This window comes from Mixophyes fleayi, chromosome 2 (assembly GCF_038048845.1).
Source record: "Mixophyes fleayi isolate aMixFle1 chromosome 2, aMixFle1.hap1, whole genome shotgun sequence".
Taxonomy (NCBI): domain Eukaryota; kingdom Metazoa; phylum Chordata; class Amphibia; order Anura; family Limnodynastidae; genus Mixophyes; species Mixophyes fleayi.
Window position 1 is genome coordinate 288634811 of NC_134403.1, and position 13266 is coordinate 288648076.

Here is a 13266-nt window from a genome sequence, read left to right on the forward strand (position 1 = left end):
ACCAAAGATAGTGGCTATATGCATTTCAATTAATAAGACCAACAATGCTTACTCCTGGGTTTGGTTTTGGAAACCCATTAGCTGAGTGTTGCTATAAATGTGACACTTTGCCTGTGCATATAGAGCAAAATCACACTATTTGAAAGCTACCAGCACAGTAACATTGCTTTATGCCTAACAAGTTTTGCTCCTATTCTGAAGCAAAAATGTTCTAAATATTGAAACATATCACATCAAATAGTACTTACTGTAATAATGTTTTAGAAATCACAAAAACAAATAGCATAAAGTACCTGCCACCAAACAATCGGTAATGAGCAGGAGTGAAGGGAGAGCACAGGTGCATTTAAATAAATCCAGATTTTATAGCTAGGCCAGGTGTACATGAGTCATCCTTATTGCAAAGCATGGAGTACTCGTCTCACTGCTCCCTTATCTTCCCTAGGATTGCTAAGAATGACAGTCAGCCATTTTACACACAGGTGTAGGAAAGATTTGCGTGTGATGTGAGCTCGCTCATACGTGCTCAGAGAACCAATTGCAGAGCAGAGTACTGGTTTGTAGGTGTGAGAAGTAAAAGATGAGGGCGAGCACTTTTTTCAGACGAGAACTCATGCCCTCTGGTCGGTACGTGAACAACGAGTTAAAGTTGTGGGCATACCAGACGGTACGCTGCCATATCTGGATGTGATTCCACCGCCGGTGCTCTGTTGTACAGCTACAACGTAGGTGGAGCGACCTGAGGCGTCGCCAGCCCCAGCTCTTAGATGAACTGAGGGAGGAGATTGTAAGATGTAAGTTCTATATTAATCGTATAAGCTACAGTAATAGTTGCTTACACAGTTTGATGTAAAATTTAGGAGGTGGCCGACACCAAATATGAATCTGTATCCATATTTCACATGAAAAATCACTATCTAATGCCACTTACTTAGACCCAAGGCGCGTGATTTTATGGTGCTACATTTACTTTCCTTAATGATTGAGGCCCAAACTCCAGACAAATACGCCATGTTTGGGTTTCAAACTCATGTCCCCAGTGCTGTGAGGCAGAAGTGCTACCCACTAAGGCAACTTGCTGACATTACCTTTCAGACATTTATAATATTACAGTGACAGATGTGTTATATTGCAAAAAGAATTGAACGCCATCTTTGTAAACAATGTCCACGATCACAGTTGTCCTTAGTTGATTTTCACATATTAGCAGTCAAAACAAAAATACCTACTGTATTATATCTCCCTAATCAGTCATTAATTATCTGGCTGTTTGAATTCTGATGTGCCCCCAAAAAACGACTATTTGACAATTACTGAGTAAAACTGAGATAGTCCACATCTCCTAAGCCTAAAGCAAACATTGTTACAGGCCATGTGAAAGTGGTGTGTGTCTGTCATGTTTCTCGCCTTTTGGTAAAGATTATCTTTATCTGTGTTGCAAAATAAATAATTCACAATGTCTGATCACATTATTATCAGACTACATCTGTATAATTGTTGACCAGGTTGCTTTTTGAACAATACACTTATATGTATGAAAGACGTGAGGCGGAGGAAGAGCTCGAGGCCGAGGATGTGGAGGGTATGGAGGCGGTGGTGGAGACGGAGGAGGAGGAGGGGACCGAGGCGGTTATGGAGGCAGAGGAGGAGAAGGTCACGGAGGTGGTGGTGGAGGCCGAGGAGGAGCAGGAGGGGACGGAGGCGGTGGTGGAGGTTGAGGAGGAGGAGGTGACAGAGGCGGTTATGGAGGCAGAGGAGGAGAAGGTCACAGATGGCGGTGGTGGAGGCCGAGGAGGAGCAGGAGGGGCCGGAGGCGGTGGTGGAGGTTGAGGAGGTGACAGAGGCGGTGGTGGAGGCAGAGGAGGAGAAGGTCACAGATGGCGGTGGTGGAGGCCGAGGAGGAGCAGGAGGGGCCGGAGGCGGTGGTGGAGGTTGAGGAGGTGACAGAGGCGGTTATGGAGGCAGAGGAGAAGGTCACAGATGGCGGTGGTGGAGGCCGAGGAGGAGCAGGAGGGGCCGGAGGCGGTGGTGGAGGTTGAGGAGGTGACAGAGGCGGTGGTGGAGGCAGAGGAGGAGAAGGTCACAGAGGCAGTGGAGGAATACGAGGAGGCGGAGGTCAGACAAGAGGCAGAGGCCTTGGGAGATGGTAACTATTGACATTAAAGCCTTTACATATTTTTCTTACATTTAGATGTCCATTGTACTGGTAATAAATACCTGTTTTCACCCATGGTCAATGAAAGTGGACATACTTATAAATGAAACACATTTCCATCATAATGGACTACTAAGTCTCTTTTGAAAATACACTCCCTCCCCTTCCCTGGCCACAACAAAAATGTGTAGATATATAAATCTGCAATCAAAAAGACTAAGGCCTCTTGCTCCAAATGTATATTGCATTCCATTAGACATTGCTGTAATTTTAAGTTAGGTAACAGTACACATCTCTGCTAACTCACATGTGTTTACAACATTCGGTAGGCATGTATTCATTTCTTTTTTTCTTCCTTTTTCAGCTCCCAAAAACACCTCCATCAGTCCATGGCAGCCGCGTTCGGTGGGGGAGATATGTGGCCGCATATGGACAGCATGGTGGCGTACTGCCTTGCAGCACTGGGGTCATGAGTTCAATTCCCTACCATGGCCTTATCTGTGAGGAGTTTGTATGTTTGCGTGGGTTGCCTACGGGTGCTCTGGTTTCCTCCCACACTCCAAAAACATACTGGTAGGTTAATTGGCTGCTAACAAAATTGACCCTAGTCTGTGTGTCTGTATGTGAGTTAGGGAATTTAGACTGTAAGCCCCAATGGGGCACCGACTGATTTGAGTTCTGCAGGAATTAGTGGCGCTATATAAATAAATAATGATGATGATGATGATGGTGATGATCAGGCAGCATTCGGCAAAGATTGCCAAATATAAAAAAAAAATAAAGGCAGATCTCAAATTATTAGACGACCTGCATGGTAAATTTGTTTTGTTTACTAAAAATTTGATATGTTTTTTTTGAAAAAAATTGTTTATAATCTATTATATTCAAACACAATCATTGTTGTGGGTGTCTTCAGTAATTTACTACAATTGCACAACATATGTGGGAGACAATAAAGAAAGGAGATTTCAATAATAACATTTATTTAAAGTGGATAGTTTCATTACTACTACCTCACTGTATAGATAAGGCAATCTGTCCCACACACATATGGCAGGAACCAAACTTATGACCCAAGCACTGGATGGCAGAGGTGTTACACACTAAGCCACCGTGCAGACCCAGTGTTGGCTGCAGTGTTTTTCTGGACAAGATGGGGACATAACATACAAACAGGAGATGAAAAAACAAGGTTGTCAGATGCTACTGCTAATTGCATTACACAACAACACCCCACCTCCAAAAGGTAGGCCACTCATAGTAATATCATACACATAAGGTGCCCTGGGGGCGTGAAACATTAAGGAAGTTATATGGCAAATGCCAAACCAAATCAACACCTTCCCCAAACCATCTTGCATTGAAAGGGGAGGTTAATGTGAAATATATGAGGTCCGATTAAAATTTGAAAAAGAGCAGAGTGTACATCAACTTAAAATGTCAGAGTAAACCAACACAAACATGGAAGAGAACACAAAAGTCCACCTATATAAAGGAATGGTTGTGAATTGAACTCATGACCCCAGTGCAGTAAGGCAGTAGTGTAGTGTAAACCACCATGCAGATCCACTGTAGTCTGCATTGATGTTTTGTTAAGCTGAGTACATAACATAACACATACAAGCCATAGATGGAGAAAAAGCAAGGATTCCAGACAATGTTCCATTTCTGGCCAAGAAAGAAGCCTAAAAATGAAGCCACCCCCCTCTGAGTCCATTCATATGGAATCACATAATAATGTGAATGTGACCAGTGGGGCATCTTCCATTTTGAAAGTAAAACATTGTAATAATTTAAAAATGCACTTTGGCCTAACAAAGTTGCATTGGAGGGTGAGATACATCTAAAATAGGAGGACAGATTTCTCATTGTGGTCGAGCATGTAGTAGATCACATTTGAACGACATAGTAAAAATCAAGCTAACAAGTGTTTGCGTGTTGCCTAAAAATAAAACATTACTTTATCTAAATAGTATCCTAATTGGACACCTTGAAATTTTTGAAAAAAAAAAGCCTGGTTTGGCCAAAGCTCCTGTTGTGCTTGTTTCCTCACGCCTGAAAGCTGCACCCAGATGCTAAGGACATGTTTGGTATATGAACTCATGACTCCAGTGTTGTGAGACCAAAGCGCTGACCACTAACGAACCTGTGTAGATGTTAACTGGCATCTATTTTTGAATAATAATGAAGAGTGGCTGTGTTGTGCTGTTTTTTTCCTTGAAATACTATTATCTAGCACTTACATCTGTAGTATGCATGCTGTATTGTTGAGTGTCACAGTTCACAGCAGGGAATATGGTTCCTGGGTTTGTCATGCAGAAATACAGGAACAGGTAAGAGAGCTCTGTGAGCTGAGAACTGTAGATTAAGCACACTGAAACAGCTGAGCTGAGATGCTGGAAAAGATGGTAAACTCTGTGAGCTGATATCCAGGAATGAGCAGCGCTGAGTCAGTCATGCAGAGATACAGGAACAGGTAAGCTGGAGCCAGGGAGCCAAGTCTTCACACAGTCAGGGCTGACAAACAAAGAACAGGCAACTGAGTGTTGGCTCAGGTGCCTTAGATAGTGAGGTAATGGCAGGCTGGACGAATGGGAGCAGAGGGGAGGCGTTCTATCTGACAGGACGGATCTGCGCATGCACAGACTCGGAACCAAGATGGCCACCACCATCGGACGGATGCCATGCTTGGCGCCGGCGGGGATCCCCACATTTGGCAGGTGAGAGTATCGAGCCCCTTGTATTGGGCCGATATGTGATATTGAGCTTCTCACTCTTTTTTCAAAATGAACATTGCCTTAGTGGTTAGCCAATCCACCCTTCAACAATGGGTTGCAGGGTAGACAATGAAAGCAAATGTGTAATTAGGATTTAAGTGCAGATTTACACCTTTGATCAATGTTAGTCAATGTCCATAACTTTGTGTATAATTTAAGTCATTTCAGGTGTGCACAATGTAACACAAATGTGAAAATAAAGGGTAAGGGATAGCTTTCAATCTATACATTATTATATATTATATTATATTATATATAATGTACTCACCACTGTTAAATATATAATGCATGAATACTATAATTCACAAATGAGTTCCTTGACTATATAATGTCTTCTGTTTTTAGGCTATGTAACTCCAAGGTTAGCGCTGATATCCGTTTTCTTTTACATTAAACATGCACATTAATCCTTTTAATACACAAGTTTCAATTTGAAACAAAGAAAGTTGCTATCCAGGACCAGGTGTGTTTTTTTTTATATTTATAGTTATGCATTCCAAAATGAATCTTTGTGTATCTTATGACATGGACATACATAGTTGCTCTTAGTAGAATGTTGTTAAAGACATAAATACAAAGAAGGCATACAGTGATGGAAAATAAATGGTCATACATCGCCCTCAATTTAAAGAAAACGGACAATAGTAGGAATATCCATTCTCTGTTACAGCAATTCTGGATGCCAAAATTCTTCTGTGCTCGAAAATAAGTCCAGTAAAAAAATTAGGTAAGGTGATGTTCTATTGTCGGGCACTAAGATGATCAACAGTCCATTTTTTAGGTTATATTTGACCATTTGGGACCTGCTTCATTAAGGAGCGTAACTGGCGATACGTTGCATAGAACTAGACCATACACCATAGAATGCAGCAACGTTCAATTCATCTTCGAGCGCAAAGGATCTTCACAACAGCCTACTATTTCAGGGGCGACTGCACATAGTCAATGTACAGTAAGAGCGTGTGAAGTTCGAGTGCATGCAACAGCGTCAGAATCAAGCTTTGGGCATTTATAAGGTACGTGATTTTCTGTCGTATCCCTTGCACCAGCTACAGGTCTAGTCTAAGTGCTGATTACTAATGATAATGACTGAGTATGTATACTAGAACATCAGGAGCAACTGTAAAAATATATTTTATGTACACTAGACATTAATTGTATCCTAATAAATGTAGTCCATGGATAAAAATAAAATAAAACACTTTTATTTTATTTTTTTTAACGAGTAAAATTTTTATTGTTTTTTTCAAGGTTTTTCAAAAGGGGTACAGAAAAAAAAAAGGGAAAGGGTACATAAAGGGGATGGAACACATACACAATATCCTTGAGAAAAAATACAGCGTCAAAATTCAATGCAATTGACTATACGTTGTGTACATTCGGCTTGATTAATACTTTACACCCCATCAAACAAAAGATCATTCACCAGCGTCGTTGTCATTAGAGGGTGAGGTAAGTGAGCGTGATGGATTTCCCTCCCCATCTGTCACATAATTATGCCAGGCTCTCCACTTAATCAGCGGGGACGATGTTGACGTGGAATATGGTACACCCAGGGTTTCCATTTCAAAATTGAAATTAATTTTGGAGATTATCTTGGCCAGAGTAGGGGGAAGAGGCTGCTTCCAGGCCTGGGCTATAGCTGCTTTGGTTGCTATCAGTATCTGGCCTGTCACGTATCTATCCCAACTGGGAAGAGAGGGGGGATAATATTGCAATAAAGCTAACTCTGGTGTGGGGAGGACCGAGTGACGAAGGACTGAGCTTATCAATTGAAAGGCCTTATTCCATATAGGCCTTATTACCGGGCATGACCAAAATACATGGAAAATATCGCCACGCTCAGAACAATTACGCCAACATAGTGGGGATATAGAAGGCCAGATCTTATGAAGTTTGTCTGGAGTAACATATATTCTATTCAATAATTTTACCAACATCTCAGTGTGATTAAGGCACTTGGACATTTTAAAGGAGTTGGCAAAAATATGTTCCCAGTCTTCCTCCGAACACTTTTATTTTTTAATGTTTTGTCATTAATGAATATTTTTTAAACAGGTGACATTAATTGAACAGTTTTTTATTTCATTCTGTGTGTTCTTTTGTGACTTGATATTCCACATATGTATTGGACTAATCCTGCAGTGTCCTGTCTGTTAGAGTAGTGCAAATCTAGACATGTATTCCTCACCAGACGTATCTTCACATCCGCTCCTTGTTGTGCGTATACCAGATGCACGTGCGTTTTAAAAAAAAACGCACATTACTTTTGTTTTGCGTATCATAGTGATTTTTATTATTTGTCCCTTCTTTACACACCAAAGTCCTGCACTTTCGCAGTAGTTTAGTATCCTATCAGAATGGCGCCTCAAGAATTATATATGTGAAACTATCCATACCATTATATGTAACCTGGTACAGTATTAGTTTGTCTCAACTACTCAAACCAATTAATATACACTAGTTTTCCATGAATTTAGATTGTCCTCTGCACAATAAGGCATCCTAATTCTTAAGGCCTGATACATGCCCTCTGTCTTCAGGTACTGCACAAAGACCCTGATCTTGAACTCATTCAACATGCTGTTCGGTCTGATTTCTCTTTGTGTGTGGATCACCGCCTTCCACATTTCTCGGCACAAGAGCTGGAGCCCTGCACCTCCTTTCATTAGAGTGCTGAAGTAGTAATGACACCTTCCTCACAGCACTGTGCCTCACAATCCTAATGAACTCAGTGCTCAGATAGGCCATGCAATTGATGAATGATGTGAAGCTGGTTTTGATCATGGATGATCTGGGGCTGGGAGTCAACTTCATGGTCTTACTGATCATCCTGGCCTATGGTACATGTATGCCCTCTTATGTACAGTGATACTACTAGGTCTTCTCACTCTCCTCTCAGAGCTGGCCCCACCAGACGCTGGCACCTTCTCCACATGCTACTACCCAACCTCCAACCTATGCAGTTTGTCGAAGTACACCGGTCCAAATTGACTAATGTACGTCACTATATCTATAAATACATATATATATATATATATATACATACATACAGTAAATAGTAAGCTTGCAAACAGGGCCATCATACCTCTTTGTCTGTCTGTATTGTTTCATTCCTATATTTGTTCCCAATTGTAAAGTACTACGGAGTATGCTGGTGCTATAAAAATAAATGTTGATGTGTGTGTATGTATATATATATATGTATATAAGTATATATGTATATATATATATATATATATATATATATATATATATATTTATTTATTTTTTTATTTTATTTTATCGTATATATGTATATATGAATATATGTATATATGACATATATGTATATATGTATTGTGACAGAGTCACTGGAAGGAGGCTAAATGGCAGAGGTGTGTGGGGTGGGGTGAGCTCCATACATAAGGCCTAGTCCGGGTCTTCTTCTTCTGATCTGCCAGTCTCTAAACTGACTGATCAAGAGATGCACCTGTGAGGTGCCTGTGAAAAGGCAGCTAGAATATGCAATCATTGTCTCAGACCTGGGGAGGAGGTGAGTTGCCTCCTGAGACACTCTGCTGTGGTGAGCAATGATATGTTGACTGTGTGTTTGGACACAAGGTCCAACACCTGAGAGAGGGTCTTGCTAAAATGTATTAGCTAGTAGCCAGACGGCTAGGATTTTGTTTATGTTTTGTTTTGTTCGGAAGCTGGTGAATAAACTAGCTGTGGCTGTTAACCTGAAACCTCTGGACTTGTGTGATTTACTGCTGCTGTTCATCGCATCTTTCCCTGGAGATAGTACCTATTCCCCTGATTATACTACAATATGTATATATATATATATATATATATATATAAAAATATGTATGTTAGTGTATGTGTGTATATATATATATATATATATATATATATATAGCATCCAGAGCTCCTAAATAGTATGTGTACATCACCCTGTTGCCTTCCTCGGTACTTCACTTATATGGATAGTACAATAAATAGAATCCAGGTGAGGCGGCCCTCAAGGATATAAGACAAACTAGATAGTTGTATCAAAAGGGTGTATTTAATCAATTCCAAGGTTTCAGTACATTGCTTTCCTCAGGGACATCATGATCCTTGAGTGCCGCCTCACCTGGAAAATATATATATATATATGTATATATATATGTATATATATATGTATATATATATATATATATATATATATATACACACACACACACATTACATGTTTTCGGTAAACAATGTATATGCAACAGTAAAATACATCTAGACACACCCTGATCCAACGAGGTAGATTTCTTCAGATAACCAATGTTTCCAACCATTTGATTTCTGCTTCTTCTCACTCTATTATTCTATGAAGACTATTTTATTTCTCCTGCTGTAATTCTACATAATCATGTGTACATAGCTTACAATATTTCCGATTGTAAAAATTGGGAAAAATAAAGTCACTGTCAATGCACTATGTCACTCCCACCTTTGTATCTCGGTAGGCCACACCCCATTTGGGATCCAAAAATGGGAATATTGGAAGTTTCAGAGTATAAAGAACATAAAGAAGTCTTATGCAATCATAACCAGCATGTATAAATTTTCACCCTTCATCTGTAAAAACAAGATAACAATCGCGCTCTGCTAGTCTGAACTACCTGCTACTTCCTCACCAGTAGGGGGGGATAATAAGTTATATGTGGCATTTTCATGCAGGTATTTAAACGTAATGAGAAGCTTTTTTACCTAAATTTATTTTTCCATGATACTTCCCCACTGAGGATTTCTATAGCTTGCACCTCTGTCTAAACACATCACCAATTTACAATCTAAACTATTACTTATTACGAATTACCATTGTGTATAAACATGTAAAGTGCAGAAATATTAATATAGAATGTGTGCTATCTGTTAAAACCATACTTGCCTACTCTCCCAGAATGTCCGAAATACTTCAGAAAATTCGGGCAATACTCCCGGACTTCCATAAAAGTAGACCATCCCTCCTCCCACACCTCACCCCCCCCCCCTCCCCAAACCCTCCAGATCCCGGTTCTCCTCTTAAAGGAAACTGGTGCTATTAAACTATCACCAGGAGCTGGTAGCCAGAGTTCATTATTCAAGGAGCTTCTTTGGAGCTGCCTATTAGTTGTTATGCCAGCTCTCTGCAAGAGATGAGCAGAAGACCAGATCTAAGTCCTGTTATGAGTTCCGGAACGAGGGACAGAGGGTCTAATATTGTCCAAAAGCCATCAGAGCACTAATACACTGTTTATCAGAGATTGGTATTGTATAATAACCTCCATTTTTACAGTAATCACCATACAGTGAGCCCTGTATTCTATGCTAGCCAACAGAGATTAGATTTTGCATTATTTGCTAGACACTAGAGATGGACTCTCTATTGTACACTATTCACCACTGAATGGAGTCTGTGTTGGACACTACTCAATAGATTGGAATCTATTTTCTTCACCAACCACCAGAATAAGCTCTACTTCCTGTACAGTTTACATTTTTAGACAAAAATATCTAATAAATTTGCAGGGTGGTCAGATTTAAGTCAATATGGTGGATGACACAAAACAAAATAACTGTGATGCTGCTCTAAAATTTGCACAGTGTCTAGGACCATAAGTTCTCTAGATTCATAAGTGGTCACCACTAGGAGTGTAAGTGTGCATCATGAAAACCAATGAAGATACAATGGTCCTAATTTAGTTTACAGAAAATCGAGTCAAAGGGCTGCAAACTATTTACAAGTCATGTTTTGATGCAATGAATGCAAATACATGCAGGAAAAATATTGCCTGTGATTGTAGCACACAAATGCTGGCAGCATTATTTTTATATTGCAATTTAAAGTTGATCTAGGAGGTGCCCCCCTCCTTCACTGAGAGTAAATAAAACATTTCTAAATCTACTTAAACAAAAATAAAACCAAAACATGTAACTAGATCATTGCTCCATCCATACTATGAATACCAAATGGGTGACTACAGTAATGTGTGGAAATACTTGTTAGATAAACTAACATTTGTAACATGTTGCACAAGAGTCTGAAAATAAGCATTGAGGAAACACAGATTGACATGTTAAAAGAAGCTTGTCAACAAAAGAATGCTGAGTACAATTCTCTCATTTGTTTGTGGTTTATTTTGTAAAGGCACAACTAAAACTGTCCTCACATTGAATTGGCAGGAGTTTTATGGTTGTGTGTGTGTGTGTGTGGGGGGGGGGGGGGGGGGGGGTCAGCAATCACCAAAGATGGCCACAGTATTGGAATTGGCCAGTGACCACTATAACTACTCGTGTGCAGGACGTTGGCCGACTATACTAATGACGGCTGCACTAGAACTGTCTGCGCACAAAATTGGCAGGAAATTCATGGACAGGTGTGTGGGGCTTCACCAACCACCAAAGATTACCGATAATGATTAAAATGTATTAGATGACAATTACAATAATGTAGTTGGCCGGAGACCACTATTGCTGCATGTGTGCAGGACATTGGCCGACTACACTAATGATATCTCGCAGGATCTATCTGTTCAGTCTGACCACCAAACGCTCGGATCTGTACAATATGGCTAGCTATCATCTTAACGAATGTGGTCACATCAGAAACAATACCACACAAAAATTAGATAAAGAAACACATGACTAGGTACTTATAGTTACACTTTTATTCTTAATAAATAGATACATTGTATGATTTTAATTAAACAATGCTTCAATATAATATGTACAATATAATAATTAGTGCTAACAATTTGGCATACAAAGTGCATTATAGTAAACATGAACATTAGAAAACAGCATGAGTTCGGAACCATTCAGTGGGGCCTTTTCAATTGTTGGCGTTACTGCCTAAAGTAACGCAGCGTGCACACTATTACCGTCATTACGGTAATAGTGAGAGTAAATACCATTATTACGGTACATTTCACGCTGGATTTCAGCTCGCGGCTCAGGGAGCTGCGAGCTGAAATCCGGCTTAGTATTACCGTAATAACGGTAATACTTTTTCCGCTGCGGAAAATGCCAAGAATTGAATATCCCCCATAGTATTTACTATTTTTTTGAACAATGGACTAGTCTAGGCCAACCAACACTATTATTGTTTTTGCTATCCTAGGCCTTACATAAAATGTTGGGTGACTATTCTGAAAACTGTTACATACCTGCGGGTGCAAACCACAGTCACAAATCAGAAAATATCTATTATTTCTGTAGTACAGTTTAGAAAATGAAAGCAGACATGTTTAGTTGCCATGGGTTACAGCACTTTTGCACCACTTTTCATAAATGTCCCCTAGCATGTATTACCCACATAAGAATATATAGATTACCTCTGTTTCTAGTCAAGTATCCCCCCTCTAAACTAATAAAAACAGAAGGGCTATAATACTCCAATTATTTATAAATTTTCACAATCATATTGGCACACATTTATTTTACATTTTATTATCCATCTGTGTGTCGATATATATTGTTTGTGTTTTTATCTATGTATAGATTGGCCCAGCAGTAACCCAACTCTACAAATCAAATAGGTCCACTAGATCCAAATATGAGAGCACTATATCTACATTACTTGCACAAATGTGATAGTTAAAATAAGATAGCCTAAATGTTTAATTTTCCTTTGAAATTGTAAGATTGTATTTACATAATTAATTATCTTTTAAACAGCAGTATGATTCAGTAATAAAACTGCAAACACTGGGGGACATTTATGAAATTGGTTCATAGAACACAGGTGACGCAACCTGACAGCAACCAGATATTATAGCATTTTTCCTGTGCAATGAAAATGAAAGTATATTTTGAAGTGCTCTTTGTTTTTAATTTTTACTGTGTACAAGTTTATTTATTGAGAGATGATGTGCACTGTATGTTTTTTATATGTAGTTTGGCTGTGCTTATCTAAAGTGCTCAGTCCTCAGCTTGTACTAGACGTACAACACAGTTAATACGATGTTATGCCTATATCTTTAAATGAACGCCACTTGCGATGTTGTAGTAATTATTTCATTACTTAGAGGCTGTGGAAGTTAATAATATAATTTTGCCAAAACTAGCACTTAGTGAGTGGTTAAAGCAAAGTTATAATTATTTTGTTTACAAGGTTACAGTTGTGTTATAAATATTTACAATGATTGTGGCCAAATTGGAAGAAGATTAACATCTGCCAAAATTTCGCTGTGTTGCTGTATAATGGCAAAAATGCATAAGTGCAAAAATTTCCCTGAATGTAAGGTGCTGCCATCGAGCCTTTACCACAGACTGTGTATACAGACCCCAAATTTTCTTGGAATCTATGATCCTTTATATTGCTGCATTTAAAAT